Consider the following 19,017-nt stretch of genomic DNA (forward strand, 5'->3'; position numbering starts at 1 on the left):
GCAGCAATCCCAAATCGGCAAATGTTGCTCCCTGAGCAGGGGGATGAGTATCGCTCCCTCACTTCTTGAGTTCAAACGTGACCTTAGATGCCTACAAGCTGTAAGACCTTGGGCAAGTCAATTCATCCTGCTTGCCTCAGTTTCCTCATCTGTAACATGAGCTGGAGAAGGAAATGGCCAACCCCTCCAGTATCTTTGCCAAGAAAACCCTAAATGGGGTCACAAAGAGTCGGACATGACTGAAGTGATTGAGCATCAAGCTTTGGCTCTAGAACCACACTAACGTGCTGAATCGAGCACACTAACGTACCCGATCCATTGGGTCCCCTGAGTACTGAACTAGTCCCTGAAGATATAAAGCAAAGCTAAGCTGTGCTTAAGTTGTATATAAGCACCTAGAGCTCCCTGCAGCGGTTCCTTGAAGTTAGAATAGTATGTGAAGGGCAGTCCCATGAAGGAGGGGTTAATTAACTTTGCTCTGCTTAGCCCAGAGGGCAGAACCAGGCGTCCTGGTGGGGGGGAGTTGGGGTTGGAAGGTGAAAAAGGCAGTTTAGATCGCATGAATGGAAGAACATTTTAATAATGAACAAAAATCCAAATAAGTCCCCAAATCAGAATTAACTGCTCCGGGAGGCGGGGAGCTGATCTCGGCTGGAGACGAGAAGCCGAATGGCCGCTTGCCAGGTGTGTTGGAGAGGGTCCTCTCTTCTGGGCACAGGTTGAACTCCGTGGCCTCAGACGCCCTTCCCGGGTCCAGCCAGAATCGGATCGTCATCATTCCTGCATCCTGTTTATCAGCATATGTTGTTTTGGAAGCGTTTTTGGAGCCATTCCCCACTAGATAAATGGCAAAATGGAGGAGGGGGAATTTGTGTGACAATACATATTTGTAATTGGGTTTTATTTTTCTTGCTTTCTCAAGGGAAAGCAGAGAGTGAGAATTCTGAGCCGAAAACAAAAAATGAATTCAAAAAATTTCCATTTAATTGTTTTTCTTTAAAAGATAAATGATCAAAAAGGATCGTTTTAGAGGAAGAAATCCATGTTATCAACAGCCAATTGAAAAAAAATAAGCTTCATATCATAATAACTAAAGAAACGCAAATTAAAACATCCCTGAGGTTCTACCTCATCTCCACCAGTTTGACAAATAAGACAAAGGAGAAAAATTACAATGAGAGGAAGGGATTTTAATGCACTGTTGATGGAACTGTGAATTGACCCAGCCATTCTGGAAAGCAATTTGGAACCATGCCCGGAAAACTACTAAAGTGTGAATACCTTCTGACCCAGCCATCTCGCTGCAAAGAGATCAAAAAAAGAGAAAAAGACTCAGAACTACCAGAAAATATTTATAGCAGCTCATTTCCTAATGGCAAAGAACTGGAGGCTAAGAAGGTACCGTCGACTGAAAAATGGCTAACTAAATTATGGCACAGGCCCATCGTGGAATATTACCTGGGCAAAATGACAAAGTGGGATCGTTTCAGAGAAAATAAGGAAGATCTTTATAAGCTGACACACAATGAAATGAGCAGAACAGGAAAACAAGTGATACGCTGAAAAGAGCTGTAGGAAGATGGATAACTTGGAAAGACTCGGGCACTCTGAACAGCCACAATGACCAACCACAGGTTCGATGATGGAACCTGCTACCTAGATCCTCTCAGAGGAATGAGCGACTCGAGATACAGAAGGAAATATCATTTTTTGACGTGACCAGTGTGTGGATTTGTTTTGCTTGGCCATACTCATTTGTTAGGATTGCCTTTCCTTTTCAAAAAAGTTTTGGTTAATTAGGTAGAGAGAAAATGATCCTTATTAATGGAAAAAATCTTAAAATAATTAAAACATTCAAAGAAGGATTGCTAGTCCTTTCAAAACATGCACATTTTGAACCCAGAGGGGTCAGAGAGACAGACCTTATCTCTTTTCAGGAAAGGGAAACTGAGTCCCAAAGAAGTTCATGAGTAATAAAAATCACATACTCTGTACCCCTCCCAGAGTTTACCAAATAATTCAGCAAAGGAAACAGGGAGAAATGACCCTTAACTTCTATGGAGAGCAGTGCTGGCCAGAACAAAATGATCACACACACACACACACACACAAACTCACACATGCACATTTACACACTCACTCACACATGCACATTTACACACTCACACACATACACACTCACAATGCACATTTACACACACACACACACATGCACATTTACACAGACATGCACATACTCACACATGCACTCACATACTCACACATGCACATTTACACACACATGCACACTCACACACATGCACATTTACACACTCTCTCTCTCACACACACACACACACACACACTCACACACACTTCATCTTGGCTGGCTCTCCCTCCATCATTTTCTCTCCATTTACTCCTCATGTGTGGGACACGCCAGCCCCACGCTCTGGTTCCATGAACACTTCCATGTGCCCAGCTCCACACATTAGCCCCTCAAAGCTCCGCTCATCCCACTCCCTGAAAATTCGGTAAGAACGGAGTAAAAACCAGAGAGACTGAGGAGGCTTCCTTACTTATTCTGGTTTGAGACATGTGTATATGCACCTGGATGGCCGGGGTGGCCTGAGTTCTGGCCTGTTCCTGGGGTGAGAGAGGGAACAGAACTCCCTTCCCCCAAAGGGCTCCCTTCACCTCTGGGTATCTTATTAGTGGCTCTAAAACCAATTTTCTGTTGTTGACTTGGTCAACCCAAGTGTGGTGACATTTCACACTCAGTGGGAAGCCACGTCCTTCTGGGGCATTGGGTAAAGGAGACCAAAGGGCCAGTCAGAGTCATGAGTGGATGATCAGTCAATCAGCTTTTATTAAGCACCTACTATGTGCCTGGCACTCTGCTAAGGATTTTTACAAATACTGTCTTATTTAATCTTCACAACAACCCTGTGAGATAGATGCTGTTATGATCCTTTTATAATTGAGGAAACTGAGGCAGACAGAGAGTAAATGACTTGTCCAATGTCCCATAGTTAATAATCATCTGTGGTTAGATTTAAATTCAGATAACCCAGACTCCAGGCCCAACACTCTAACCGTTGCCCCACCCAGCTGCCTCTGATAGAGAATATCTGCATTGAATTAATCAATCCACCATATCAGTGAGGTTAATTGAATGAAAACCATGGTATACATGGGCCATAATGCACACGTTTATGCAGACATATTTATGCAGTTATCTTGCTGCACAAGGAGAATCAAATCAAACTGGGAAAAAATGAGAAAGAAAATAAAATGCAAACAAACAACAAACAGTGAGAGTGCGATGCTGTGATCCACACTCAGTTCCCACAGTCCTCTCTGGGTGCAGACGGCTCCATCACAAGATCATCGGAACTGGCCTGGATCACCTCATTGTCAAAGGGAGCCATGTTCATCAGAATTGCTCATCATACAGTCTTGTTGCCGTGTACAATGATCTCCTGGTTCGTCTCACTTCCCTCAGCATCAGTTCCCGTCAGTCTCTCCAGGCCTCTCTGAAATCCTCCTGTTGGTCATTTCTTACTGAACCATAATATTCCATAACATTCATGTACCACAATTTATTCAGCCATTCCCCCACTGATGGGCAGCCACTCAGTTTCCAGTCTCTTGCCACTACAAGAAGGGCCACCACAAACCCTTTTCATGTGCCATAATTTGTTTAGCTGTTTTCCAATCGATGGAATCTTCTTAGCTCCAGTTCTTTGCCGCTACAAAATGAGCTGCAATAAATATTTTTGTGATGCTACGTAGGAAGTGAATTAGGACTGGCTGTCAACCAAGTCATGTGGGGTTTTAAGAAAAAAAGAGAAGAGGGGGCAGCTGGATGGGGCAGGGGAGAGAGCACCAGCCCTGAAGTCAGGAGGACCTGAGTTCAAATATGACCTCAGACACTTAATACTTCCTGGCTGTGGGACCCTGGGCAAGTCACTTAACCCCAATTGCCTCAGAAAGAGAGAGAGAGAAACAGAGACAGAGAGAGAGAGAGAGAGAGAGAGAGAGAGAGAGAGAGAGAGAGAGAGAGAGAGAGAGAGAGAGAGAGAGAGGAGTCAGAAATTCTAATGGCAAGCCCACCAGGAAATGGAACAGCTTCAGCCAAGCCCCTGAGAAAGAATTGTTTGGGGGCAAAGAGAGCCTCTGTCTACCCCCCCCCCAACTCCTTTGATCAGAGGCTGACTTTGAAAACTTCAAAAGGTCAGAAGATGTATTTGTGATGTGATCTGTGATGTGGGGTTTGGCCCCAGATGGCACAGGCCTCAGAGCCGGAATTCCCAGTGGCCGTTCTCTTGGGCAAAGGGTAGATTTATTTAGGAGAAGAGGTTACAGACAAAATGAAGGGATACAATAGGCACCAGGAAGGGTAAATATGAAATAGAGCAAGAGAGTGTATGAAAGACAAGCTCCTCAGTGCAACTCACAATTACCCAGGAGGAAGGGAGCCCCTCGTGACGTTGAGACGTGTCCTTAGCTGCGGGCTAAATCCTGAAAGGGACTCGGCGCCCTAAAAGAGTTAGCTGCAAGGGGGAGAAGTGGGCCTGGGAAGCACAGTGGAGTTAGGGGAGACACCACAGGACACGAGGAAAGGGGAAGGAGGACAGCACAAGGCAGAGTGCCGTGGGGGGCCCAATGGAGGGAGCAGCTCACAAGTAGATTTTAGAGGGAAAACATAACCTCAGGGACAGGACTGGGATCTCTCCAGAGGTGGGTCCCAGGAGTTTGACAAAACTTGGATCTCAGACTAGACCAACTGCCCCAAACTTTACAGTTAAACTGATCTCAATCAGAGCCTTCTGCCTGTTGCCTCAGGGATCCATTTTGATCAATTCTTCTGCTAATCACACCTAACACTCATTTTGATGTTATTTTCATTCCCCACTCTTTTCATTTATTAGAGAAATCTTTTGAAAAGTAGATCGGGGTTTCCCCAAACAGAAGGACCCTGAAATTTTAAGGCCAAATCCTGGGACACCAGTTAGTGTCCAGAAACACAGGAAACATGGTGAAATACAGCGGTCAATGGGATTGGAGTGTTACAGAGAAGAACTGGACCCAAAGTGTGGCGATATCATGGGGGCACAAATTTAGTTACACACCAAGTACACATGGGGGCACAATAGCAGAGAGTAACACAAAGCCAGTTAGCACCTTACTGGGGCCCACTCAGACACCGGCTGCTAGTTTGCTGGGGTGCATTCACCTCAACAGTCAGTTTCCTTCCAAACAGATAGGATCCAAAGTCCTTTGGGTTATGGGGCGATGAGCTCACCTTCGGAAACTACTTTCTGCTGGGAAGAGACACCGAGCTCTTTTGGAGGCGCAGGCCTGGAGGGGAGCGAAGTGAGCTCTTGCAGTGAATTCTGAGTCAGGGCCTGGAGTTGCTCAATGCAGATTCGAATGTTGCTCATTTGAAAGTGACCAAAGCCTAAAACAAACCTGAGAAGCAGAGGTTAGGAGTGTTACAAACAGCAAAAGGGTCGCTTGGGTGGCCAAGGACACATGTACCAAATGTTCCGGATAACGGAGCTCAGACTTTGTCCCGGGGGGAACAAAACTTCTTCTATACTGAGCTGTCAGAGCCCTCCGGGAGGGACAGGGGTAGCCTGAGAGAGCACCAAGAAAATTGACTTTTTATGTGGATGTAACCAAAACCTCTCAACTTACATTTTTAAAAATCTGCACTAAATTCTCTCATGCTGCATGAGAACAGCAGCCGGGTCTCCCAGACCGTCACTCAGTAGCTAACGGTTCTTACAGTCTGAAAGATTTAGAGACCTTGTACAAACATATTTCTAATTTCTAATAAAGATATAGCTCTAGTAACAGGCAGATGACCAGGCCAAATATTCACCTACCCAATGATAGAAAACAGTCACTTACCTAATGACCACACATTTTCAGAGAGAAAACTGGGAGATTGGAAGCAGCTGGGTGGTGCAGTGGAAAGAAAGAAAGAAAGAAAGAAAGAAAGAAAGAAAGAAAGAAAGAAAGAAAGAAAGAAAGAAAGAAAGAAAGAAAGAAAGAAAGAAAGAAAGAAAGAAGGGAGGGAGGAAGGGAAGAAGGAAGGAAAGAAGGAAGGAAGGAAAGGAAGGAAGGAAAGGAAGGAAAGGAAAGAAAGGAAAGGAAGGAAAGGAAGGAAGGAAGGAAGGAGGAAGGAAGGAAGGAAGGAAGGAAGGAAGGAAGGAAGGAAAGGAAGGAAAGGAAGGAAAGGAAGGAAAGGAAGGAAGGAGGAAGGAAGGAAGGAAGGAAGGAAGGAAGGAAGGAAGGAAGGAAGGAAGGAGGGAGGATGGGAGGGAGGGAGGAAAGGAGGGAGGGAAGAAGGAAAGGAAGGAAGGAAGGAAGGAAGGAAGGAAGGAAGGAAGGAAGGAAGGAAGGAAGGAAGGAAGGAAGGAAGGAAGGAAGGAGGGAGGGAGGGAGGGAGGGAGGGAAGGGAGGGAGGGAGAGAGGGAGGAAGGAATTTAAAGCTTAAAATTCGCTTGCTCTGAATATGGAGACTTGCTATAAGACAGAAAAGCAGAGGGGACAAAACATCCTTAGCTGTTTGACTTCAGGTATGAAGACCACAGATGAATTTCACTCCCTTGCCAGAGTCAGAAATAGGTGGGAATCATTCCTTATAGAAAGGAACAGGATTTGGGAGATCAAAATTATTCATGTTCTGAAAATAAAAACTTTAGGGGCAGCTAGATGGCGCAGTGGTTAGAGCAGCAGCCCTGAAGTCAGGAGGACCTGAGTTCAAATTTGTCCTCAGACACTTAACACTTACTAGCTGTGTGACCCTGGGCAAGTCACTTAACCCCAATTGCTTCAGGAAAAAAAAAAAAAACAGAAAATAAAAACTTTAATTAAAAAAATTTTTTTCCTTGTATCACTAAGTAGTAGAACCTAGATATAGAATCTTATCTAAATGATCTTTTTGCTCTTAAAAACAACAACCACAGACTAGAAAAATAAAAACAAACATTCACTTATTAACACCTTGTAAAGGTAGCCATAGAGGGCTTTGTTTTTTGTTGTGTTTGTTTATTTGTTTTGTTTTGTTTTGCTGAGACAATTGGGATTAAATGACTTGCCCAGGGTCATACAGCCAGGAAGTGTTAAGTGTCTGAGTTTGGATTTGAACTCAGGTTCTCCTGATTTCAGGGCTGCTGCTCTCTCCACTGCGCCACCTAGGGGTTTTTTCTAAGTGTGCCAAGGTGGGTAGCTTGGTAGAAGGCTACTGCTAACTTCCACATGATGGATTGAAGAATGAGCAACTGTCCTGTTGGGGAAATGTTTAAAATTAAAGACATTTCATCGGACCAGCAGGGCGGGGCCCAAAGAAGGGCTGAGCAGAGTGGGGTGCTTCCTATCTCTCCCAGTAATCAGGGAGGTGGGGGAGGGCTCAGGCCCGGCTAGGAGCAGCCACACTCAGTGAGAAGGGTGGACTATGCCTTCCTATAGAATTATGACAACTGAGCTACAATAAAACTACAACAGAATTTTCGATCCTAAATTTCATCTGTACTTTCTTGTATGGGAATTTCACAGTCCGTACCAAGCTCACCTCCAAGGCTCATGACCTTGCTAGCTGCTACAAAGAACGGGCTCATAGATCCAAGAATAAAATCCGTCTAGGTAAAGTCTTCACTGTATCAAATAACAAGAGAATAATTTATCCCAATATTGCAACCGCAGAAAGAACCCATTAACTTGGTAAATATCTACTGAGAAGTTTCAGCTAATAGTTTTTTGTTTGTTTGTTTTTTGCTGAGGCAGTGGGGGTTAAGTGACTTGCCCAGGGTCACACAGCTAGGATGTGTTAAGTGTCTGAGGTAAGATTTGAACTAGGGTCTTCCTGCCTTCAGGGCTGGTGCTCTCTCCACTGCACCACCTCGCTGCCCAACTAATAGTTTTTTATTAAAGAAACAAGACAATTTTAAAACTCAGAACCTAGATGATAACTAAATAATTTTGAGCAAAAACATCATAAAATAATCACGTGTCTAATGGGACTGATCAAATTTTAAAACATAGCTCATAACATTTTACAATTGCACAGTGTACAATGTAGAAAGCTACATAATACTCTAATTTCATCCAATTGGGACACACAAACACGTGACTCGGTTTTTGCTTCTAATCATATCAAATACAGATTTAAATTTCCGGGATAATGCTTCAGTATTTGCATCCCGGTTTCTAAGCTCTTAAACCAGAATAAACAGGTTCACAATTTTAGCACACACTAGTTGATAGTAATTATACAGAATCAGAATTCCAATTTAAACACACACAGCCCCAAATTTAATGTGACTGAAAACTTCCCTTTTGGTCCTTCTGCCATTAGGGTTGAAGGGGAAAGGGGTTCAGGATGGCTGATCCAATAAGCCACACCCTTTTACGCACTTGGGGTCCTGAGAGGATCGTGGGACTCGGGAAGTTGGGGACACAGGAGGTCCCCATCTAGAGAAAAACCAAGGGGAGCCTAGCAAATATCAGAGAGGTTGGACATACCCACAAACTGCAGAGATCTTTAATCAAGATGGTGATCAAATCAGGACAGTCTTGAGCCTCCAACTTTTCCTCCAAGGAGAAAAGCTCAACTTAGAACAAATCCAAGTTGGTCTGAACCACAGAGACGAGGCAAATTCACAAATAGACAGAAACAGGAGCAGAGATAGGAGCAACACAGAAAGAAGCGGACTTTTTAATCCTGGCCAGATGTTACACCAATTCCTTCTGCAATATTGAGGATATAAACACCTCTAAAAACCCCAAAACAATCCTACTCTAGCAGCCTCTTCCATGCCTATCCCACCTTTGTAGCGGACACCCACAGATCCAGCATCCCAGAAAAGTGGGGTCCTCACCAGAAATGGCAAAATAACTTGATTCAGGGCATCCCCCAAGTAACTCTGACCACTAGCCCCCAGTTTTTTGCTAAGTGAACAATGAACCTTGAGGAAGAAAAAACAATCCAGTTCTCCCCCCAAAACTCTGCTAGAAATGGGATATCAAATGGGGGTGCTAATAAAGGCTAGTATTAGAAAACATACGCCAAGTTCTTGTTGTTAATCCTAGAAGCCCAAGGGACTAAGTAGTTAACTGACCTCTGAGAACTTGACTTAATGATCTGAATTTGGCTTGGAAGAGTGAGCCCAGAGCCTCTAAACCATACAATCTCTAAGATTTCATAGAAATGTAAATCTATGATTTATAAATCGATATATGAACCCTGACCTAATTGAATTCAGGAGTCGCACCTTCTCCAAGAGCCAGCTGAACCTTGCACCAGGCACTCCTCCGTAGCTAAACAGGGTTAGCCGTCTGGCTAGAAATTTTGTGAAGGATTTCACAGACCACTGGGGCAAAAAATTGTTGTACCAGCCCAGCATCTTCCTGAGAGTCTGGGGTGGTTCCCACTTGGAATATTTTATGACACACTAGTTATTGGGAAAGAAATAGCACTGAAAACCTGGGAGTATGAGCCCAGCTACTTCCCAGAGAAGAGACCTGGGTCCTTCCCATCCCACTTCACTCCCTGGGAAATTTCTCGTGCAACATCCTCTGTGTAGCCCTGAACGAAAACCCCAAGACAGGATAGCAAGGAAGCTTTGGGTGAGGGTGAATCAGGGTCAGAAAGAGCTACAAAGAGAACCTGAAAATGACTGTAAGAGCCTGAACTATCTACTAACCTGCAAAAGTAACCTAATTTATATCCTAATGTATATAATGTCTATGATCCCGTCACCCTGGTTCTCTCCATGGCTCCCTATTGCCTCGAGGATAAACAACAAACTCCTTACTCTGGCATTCAACTACCACTTATCTCTAGGCTACCTTTCCAGGATTATATAACCCTATGTTAATGATTCCTATGGCACAAGTTGGGAGCCATAGTGGATAGAGCACCAGGCTAGAGTCACAAAGACCTTAGTTGAAATTTGGCCTCAGACACTTACTAGCTGTGACCCTGGCCAAGTCCTTTAACCCTGTTTGCCTCAGTTTTCTTATCTGTAAAATGAGCTGGAGAAGGAAAATGGTGAATGGCTCTATTACCTCTACCAAGAAAACCCCAAATGGGTGTCTGAGAGTCAGACACAAGTGAACAACGGCTAAAGAAAAGGACCAAAGGGGTCCAGCTGGCTTTGGGGAATTTCCCATTTCTCTTTTGCCCCCACCCAGAAAATTGAGGGAAACAACAACCAAGCCCCTCTCTGTGAGCACAGGATGAAGGGAAATAGCAATGGAGAGTTATGTTTAGTGGCAAGTAGAAGCCCAGTACAATTCAATTTAACAAGCACCATACCGGGTTCTGGGCTATACAAAATGAAGCAGCTCCTGTCCTCAGGGAGCTTTCATTCTGCTGGTGTTGAGGGATAAAGCACCCCAACAATGTTAGGGGTCCCCAGGTCAGTGTCGCAGGTCTGGCAAAGGAATCCACAGACTCAGTTTGTCTCTGAGTTAAGGGGCAAAGATTTAGGAAAGAACCAAGAGAAAGGAGATAGATTAAAGTTAGATCAGAGCTTCCTGTTACTTATTTGCTAATTTTATGGCTTCCAGGTAGGGTGGAGGGATGGTCTATTCACTATTGTCTCAGGAACTTGGTTATCATTGACCAACAGATTATCTGATAGTAATGTTTATAGGACTGTTCTAAACCCAACTGACATTGTTAGAACAAGAGCATCCTAAGGTCACAGGGCCTCAGGATCACTAACATAGCTTCCCTAAAGTCTAAGGGAAGAAATATTATTATTTTCCTAGGCCAGAAGAGTTTTACAATCATTGATGGACAGATTATTAGAACAGTAGCACTGTAAGGTCGAGGGACCTCAGGATCACTGATTCTAAAGGCAGACGACTTGAGAATTATCCACAGGTTGTTAGGACAGAAGCACTTGAAAGGTCAGGGGACTTCTTCGCTGACATGTTTCTCCTAGAAACTGCACCCCATCACTGGGAAATAAAAAAGGTCAGTAGGCAAACCCATGCCCCACCAAAGCAAGTTTGTCTCTGTCATTGGACCCCCTACCCACTGGCTCTAGAGGAAAAAAATCTCTAGAGTACCCCAGAGAAACACCATCGGATAAAAGAGAAGGTGGTGTGATAACAATGGTTGTCCTATGGTTTGGTTTTGTTTTGTTTTTTATTATAAGCTTTTTATTGACAGAACATACTCATTGGTAATTTTTTACACCATTATCCCTTGCACTCATTTCTGTTCAGATTTTTCCCCACTCTCCCTCCACCCCCTCCCCCAGATAGCAATATATGTGGCCAGAACCCAACAGTTCTCTTGTTGCACAGGGAGAATTGGATTCAGAAGGTAAAAATAAGCCGGGAAGAAAAACAAAAATGCAAGCAGTCCACACTCATTTCCTTCTCTGGGTGTAGCCGATTCTGTCCATCATTGATCAACTGGAACTAAATTGGATTTTCTCGTTGCTGAAGATATCCACTTCCATCAGAATACATCCTCATATAGTATTGTTGTTGAATGTAGTTGTCATTTGTTATGACAGATAGCAATGGCTTGAGAGTCAGAGATCCTGGGTTCAAATTCTACCACTGTGCCTTTGGGCGAGTCCCTTCAGATCGCTAGGCCTCAGTTTTCCGTCTATCAACTGTCCTCAGCGATCTCTGATTTTCCTTCTAGCTCAAAATCTATGATTCCCCCTATCACTGAAGCTGCTGCCACCCCTTTGACCGTTGGCTTGATGGAGTGAACCCTGAAATTGTGTCCCCTTTAATCTGTAAAGGAAGGGAGATTGGGGTCTCAGCTCCTCCCCTGGGAAAAGAAGACCTTCCCAGTTACCTGGCCAGAGATGTGGTCTCGCTCTCTATTGAGTTGAAGATTAGCCCGGGACCACTCCCAGTGGCTCAAACTTAAGGGGTCTCATTTAGTTGCAGATCTGGGCCTGGTGTTCCTATGGAATGGCTTGAAACTCCAAGATGTGCTCTCTTTTCAACTGGAAACTCCAAGCGCCTTGTTCCCTCACCAGAAAAAAAATTCAGTACCAGTTTGGGATATGATAACTCCAGGCCCGATTGGGCTTTCTCCTTCAGACCCTGCAAGGAGGAATGTTTTTACCCAAATAAGCCTCAGAGATTCTTAAAGTTCTAACAGAGTATCCCAATGTAATCATTAGCTAGCATTTACAGAGGGCTTTAAGGATTACAAAGCACTTTACAAATATTATCTCATTTTAATTTCCCAACAACCCTGAGAGGGAGATGCCCTCATTGTTCTCATTTTACAGATAAGGAGACTAAGTCAGAGAATCTGAGGCTGGATTTGAACTCAGGTTTTCCTGATCCGGGCCTGTCCCACCTAGTTGCCTGCCCCCACCTTAGAAGATCTGATTTAAAATCCTGTTTCAGAGATTTAATAGTTGTGTGACTCTGAGCAAGTCACTTAAAAACTCTCTGACTCAGTTTCCTTATGTAAAATGAGCTGAAGAAGGAAGTGGCAAACTGTTCCAGTAGCTTTGCCAAGAAAACGCCAGACGAGTTCACAAAGATTTTGCCGGCAACTGAACAACAAAAATTTCCGTGTTCCTCCTTGCCCGTGTACTCCAATTTCTCCCTAATTATCTATTTAAATCCTGAAGAAATGCAAGAAGAAACTAGCTTTGATTATTCGATTCACCCTAAGTCATGAAGGTAATGGGAAGGAGGAAGAGCCCGGAGGAGTTGTGGCTGGGTTCCATCAGGGTGCAGCCTCAGAAGGAAAGAAAAGGCAAAGACAGTGGAGTCCCTGGCTGGGGCAGAGACATTTCTTCCCCCAGTGAAAAAATGTCCATTCCCTACAACTTACCCCGAATTGTGCTTGTGCTCCCATACTCCCCCATGCTTCAGTCATGTATCTCTTGCATGATGCATCATTTACAACGCTTATGCAAGGAGGGTGCCCAAGGAGTAATTCGCACAAGCAATTAAACATCCCCCCCCCCCACCTTGAAAGCAGCATGCTGCCCAATGGCTTGTAAACTCTCCTCCACCCACCCGAGGTCATCCCTGATCTCTACTCCTGGGGCATTATCCATTATCCTCTTTCCAGTACAGACAGTCCAGGCCCTGGCTCACGGACTCATAGACTCAGAGCACAAAGAGACCGTCTACTCCAACTCCCTTATTTCATAGGAAGGGACATGTCCAGGGTCATGTAGGCAGTAAAGGATAAAGTGAGGATTTGAACCCGGAACATCTGATTCCTAATCCAAGTGTGGCTAATGCTGTGTCTGCATCCCTCTCTCCCAGGGTTGATGGGAGAATCAAATGAGATGACGTAGGTGAAGCATTTAGCCAAGCTGAAGGCATTCTACATCGGTTAGCTCTCATTTTTATTAGGAGCATCAACAATGACAATAATAACAGCTACAGGCTACAGTTAATGTCCTCCCGACATCCAGTACGACGGATGCCTTCGGGGAGCGTTCAGAGGATGAGTTGTCATCCTAATTGTTTTATTCGACTGTAAAAAAAAAATCGTCATTTGATCCATCTGTGCAATTATAGTCCATAAAACATAGAATATCAAGGAACACCATCAGCAGAATGTGGATTTCTCCCAGGGCTCTTTCTGTCTGAGCGCCATTGAAAAGATGAGTAGAATGAGATCGTGAGGATACCCAAATAATTGATCCAACATCATTGCCCGAGACAGCGCACCTTAGTGGCTAGAGTTGGCATGACAGCCAAGAAACCCAGAGGTCAAGTCACTCCTCTCTGAGGATTGTGTATCTGCAGGAGGAGGGGCCCCAAGCAGTTCCCCTGAGAATTACAGAACAGAGGCACAAGTAAGGGAAGTTTCCCTACTATGAGTCCCCATAAAGGGCTATTTAATGAGGATAAAATTTTCTTGTTTTGTATTTTTGTTTAGGCAATTGGGATTGAGTGACTGATCTAGGGTCACACAGCTAGTAGGTATGACATATCAGAGGCTGGATTTGAACTCAGACTCTCCTGAGTCCACAGCCAGCGTTCTACCCACTGTGCCATCTAGCTGCCCCATGAATTTCCTAATTCAGCCACAAGCAAACATACAAATTCATCCAGAAATAACTCTGGAAGAGAAGAGAGGGGAGGGGAAAAGGAAGAGGGAAGACAGAAGAGGAAAGGGAAAGAGGGAAAGGGAACTCTTTCTGGTCCATACAAGGTTTTTTTGTGTTTTTCAAGAACTAGAGTTCAATAAGTATAGACACCAAATCCTGGTCTAAGGATTCACTAAAAACTAAAAACTGGAAACTGGAAAGTGAATAGATGTCCATCAGTTGGAGAATGGTTGAATAAATTGTGGTATATGAAAATTATGGAATATTACTGTTCTGTAAGAAATGACCAACAGGATAATTTCAGAAAGGCTTGAGAGACTTACACGAACTGATGCTGAGTGAAATGAGCAGGACCAGGAGATCATTATATATATTATATATTATATACTTCAACAACAATACTATAAAGAAGGGAAAGGACCTGTATGTGCACGAATGTTTGTGGCAGCCCTTTTTGTAGTGGCTAGAAACTGGAAACTGAATGGATGTCCATCAGTTGGAGAATGGCTGAAGAAATTGTGGTATATGAAAATTATGGAATATTACTGTTCTGTAAGAAATGACCAACAGGATGATTTCAGAAAGGCCTGGAGAGACTTACACGAACTGATGCTGAGTGAAATGAGCAGGACCAGGAGATCATTATATACTTCAACAACAATACTATATGATGACCAGTTCTGATGGATCAGGCCATCCTCAGCAACGAGATCAACCAAATCATTTCCGATGGAGCAGGAATTAACTGAACCAGCTACGCCCAGAGAAAGAACTCTGGGAGATGACAAAAAACCATTACATTGAATTCCCAATCCCTATATTTATGCACACCTGCATTTTTGATTTCCTTCACAAGCTAATTGTACAATAATTCAGAGTCTGATTCTTTTTGTACAGCAAAATAATGTTTTGGTCATGTATACTTATTGTGTATCTAATTTATATTTTAATATATTTAACATCTACTGGTCATCCTGCCATTTAGGGGAGGGGGGGTGGGGTAAGAGGTGAAAAATTGGAACAAGAGGTTTGGCAATTGTTAATGCTGTAAAATTACCCATGTATATATCATGTAAATAAAAGGCTATTAAATTAAAAAAAAAAAAAAAAAAAAAAAAAAAGGATTCACTACTAGATAAAAGCTACTAGAATGCAAAAATTAGTTTTCGACCAACATCTCACACCAGACATCAAACTCCAGAAAGAGATGGGGTTTATATTTTAATGGTTATATTGAGGTAAAAGACACCCCAACAATATTAGGGTCCCCGGGTCGGGTGTGGCAGGTATGGCAAAAAAAATTCACAAATTCGGTTTATCTTCAAGTTAAGGGACAAAGATTTATTTCTCTTCAGGCTAAGTTCCAAGGGAATTTAGCAAAGAGCCAGAAGCAAGAAGATAATTTTATTGGAAAGAGAAATAGAGATCAGCTTCAAGTCCCCGATGTGCTAATTGTATGACTCAGAGGTACAATTGAGGAGTGGGAGATGTGGAGTTGCACCCATTATTGGATTCTATAGCTCTTTGAAGAGTATTGAATAGAGGTGGAGCAGCTCCCATCATTGAATTCTATGGTTTCCTGATCGACAGATTGTTCTCTGACAGCCAGCACTGTTCCTGGCACCTCAAGGCCAGGAAAACTTCTCAGAAATTACTACATTTTCCCTAGGAGCTACTCCTAGTTATATCCTACATAAATTGTGGGAGCAAGGAAGGAAATGCCTTTCTCAACTAACACCAGCTGGATTGTTGATGAAACAAATTACAGGGACTGCAGAGGGCAGAACCAATAAGGTTAATTAGATGAAATGTAAAAGAGTTTGCACAAACAAAATCAATGCAGTGATAATTAGAAGAGAGGGGGTTAAATGGGAAAAAAAAGTTTTCTTATCCAATTTCCTGGATAAAGGTTTAATATCTGTTCAGTAATGAAGAGAACCAGCTACACCCAGAGAAAGAACTCTGGGAAATGAGTGTGGACCACAACATAGCATTTTCACTCCCTATTTTTGTTTGCTTGCATTTTTGTTTTCCTTCTCAGGTTATTTTTACATTATTTCTAAGTCCGATTTTTCTTGTGCAGCAAAATAATTATAGCTATGTATACGTATATTGTGTTTAACATATACTTTAACATATTTAACATGTATGAGACTACCTACCATCTTGAGGAGGGGGTCGGGGGAAGGAGGGGAAAAGTTGGAACAAAAGGTTTTGCAAGGGTCAGTGCTGAAAAATTACCCGTGCATATATCGTGCAAATAAAAAGCTATAATAAAAAAAGGTTTAATGTCCAAAATATGTAGGGAATCAATGCCATTCATTAGATAAGTAACTAATAGTGAATATAATATATATGCATATATACCAAAGGATCTTCTCCAAAGAAGAAAAGCTAGCTACAAACAAGCATATGAAAAATTTTAAAATGAATTAAAACCAACCTTATGAAAAATGTTAGTCTCTAATAAGAGAAATAAAAATTAAAATGTCTTGAGCTTTTTCCTCACACTTATTAGATTGACAAAGATGACAAAAAAAAAAAAGAAAATGATCATTTTGGGAGGGAGTATGGATCCTCCTGACTCCAGAGTCAGTGCTCTATCCACTGCGCTATTCAGATGCCCCAAATTTTTAATTTTGTTTTTTATCTTTTTTGGCGAGGATATTGAGGTTAAGTGACCCGCCCAAGGTCACACAGTAGTTAAGTGTCTGAGGGCAGATTTGAACTCATGCAAGAATATGGGAAGAAGGGTGTACTAATACACATGATGGAATTGTGAACTAGTTCGGCCATTCTGGAAAGTAGTTTGAACTATTCTTTAAAAAGTCACTAAACTTTGCCTAGCTTTTCACAGAGACACCACTAGTAAGTATATACTCCCTTCCTTCAAAAGAAAGGGAAAGGATTCATAGGCATGTACAGACATATGGACACACACACACACACACACACACACACACACAAATATATTTAAAGCAGCTATTTTTGTTGTGGCAAAAACCTGGAATCAAAATGGGGTCCACCAGAGGCTGATTGAGCTGAACCAATTATGTTATATAAATGTAATGAAATATTATTGTGCTATGGGGGTGGGGGTGGGGGGATGAACAAAGCGTTCCAGGAAAGCCAGGAGAACTTGAAGGGACAGATATGGAGTGGAATGGGCAGAACCTGGAGAACAGTGCATGCTGTTACTAAGCCATGGTGGCTAAAAACAACTGTGAAGAACTCAATCAATGAGGCTAATGACAGGACAAGAGAAGAAAGATGGGGAACAGCGGGAGCCTGCCTCCTGGAGGCCAGGGGATAGCCCAGAAGTGCACGATGAGGCCGGGAAGTAGTTCTGCTTTGTTTGACTTTATTTACTACACAGTATTTAATGAAAAAGGAAAAAAGAAGGAAAAGACTGATAACTCTGAGGTACCACCTCACACCTCTCAGATGACAGGAAAAGATAATGATTAATGTTAGAGGGGATGTGGGAAAACTGGAACACTGATGCATTATTGGTGGAGTTGTGAAATGATCCAGTCATTCTGGAGAGCAGAACTGTACCCAAAGGGCTATCAAACTGTGCATACCCTTTGATCCAGCAGTGCTTCTACTGGGTCTGTATCATAAAAAGAGGGAGAGATCATAAAAAAAGGAAAAGGATCCACATGTACAAAAAATGTTTGGGGCTGGATGGAAATGGAAACTGAGTAGATGCCCAGCAGTTGGAGAAGGGCTGAATAAATTGTGGCATATGAATGTTATGGAATATTATTGTTCTGTAAGAAACGACCAGCAGGAGGATTTCAGAAAGGCCTGGAGAGACTGACAGGAACTGATGCTGAGTGAAGTGAGCGGAACCAAGAGAACACTGGGCACAGCAACAAGATTATGTGCTGATCAACTGTGATGGACGTGGCTCTTTTCAACAGTGACGTCATTCAGGTCAATTCCGATAGACTTGGGATGGAAAGTGACCTGCTGCTGGCCTGGGGCAGAACCGGAATTACACTCGGCCCCTGGGCCGTGCCAAGGGCCCGCTGCCAGGAGGACTCTGGGAGGCCCCAGTGCTCGGAGAGATGGCCATGGCGACGGATGTGGATCAAAGCTTTGTTGTTTGTTTGATGGATTTTTCCCTTTCTCATATTTTCCCCTTTTGATCGGAGTTTTCTTATGCAACATGGTGGATACGGAAATATGCTTAGAAGAATTGGGCTTGTTTAACCTCTATCAGATTGTTTGCCGTCTCAGGAGGAGAATGGGGGAAAGAGAGGGCCACAGCTTGTGGAAACACAAGTGTTTTCCAGAGGGGGATGTTGAAAACTCCCTTTGCAAGGATTGGGAAAATAAAATCCTATTGAAGAACGGACTCTGGCCGTTCTTATGGAGTGGCTCCTTCTGGCCAGAAGGAGCAGCATCGGTGACTCCACAGAGAGCAGCCTGGGGGAATCGAGGGAGCAGAAAGCTCTGAAAGGGGCTGAGGGAGAGTCGGGGAGCATGAGCCTGGAAGAAGGCAGCCTTTCAATTCCTCTAGAAGGAAGAGGGAGTGACAGATGTGGTGGCAGCCAGGTGCACCGGAGGGGTAGAAGGAAGGGGACAGGGCACTGATTTCTTATTATACCATTTATGTAGCACCAACTGTATGCCAGGCATCATGCTAACCCCTTGTTCAAATATTTTCTCCCTTGCTCCTCACAACCGCCCTTCGAGACTGGGGCTGCTGTCCCCACTTTAGAGTTGAGGAAGGGAAGTGACTTTACACAATTGGGGAAAGATCGGAGCTCAAGGCTTCCTGAGGCCAGGCCCGGCGCTCCAGCTGCCTCCCAGACACTGGGCAGCTTAGAAACCGCCTCCTGACCTGTAGGGGCTTGGCTCAACCTTCGGGGGCAGTCAGGTGGCACAGGGGGGGAGAATGCAATGAGAACTGAGTTCAAATCCCACCACTAAGGGGCTGTGTGGCCCTAGG

This window comes from Sarcophilus harrisii, chromosome 6, assembly GCF_902635505.1.
Source record: "Sarcophilus harrisii chromosome 6, mSarHar1.11, whole genome shotgun sequence".
Lineage (NCBI taxonomy): Eukaryota > Metazoa > Chordata > Mammalia > Dasyuromorphia > Dasyuridae > Sarcophilus > Sarcophilus harrisii.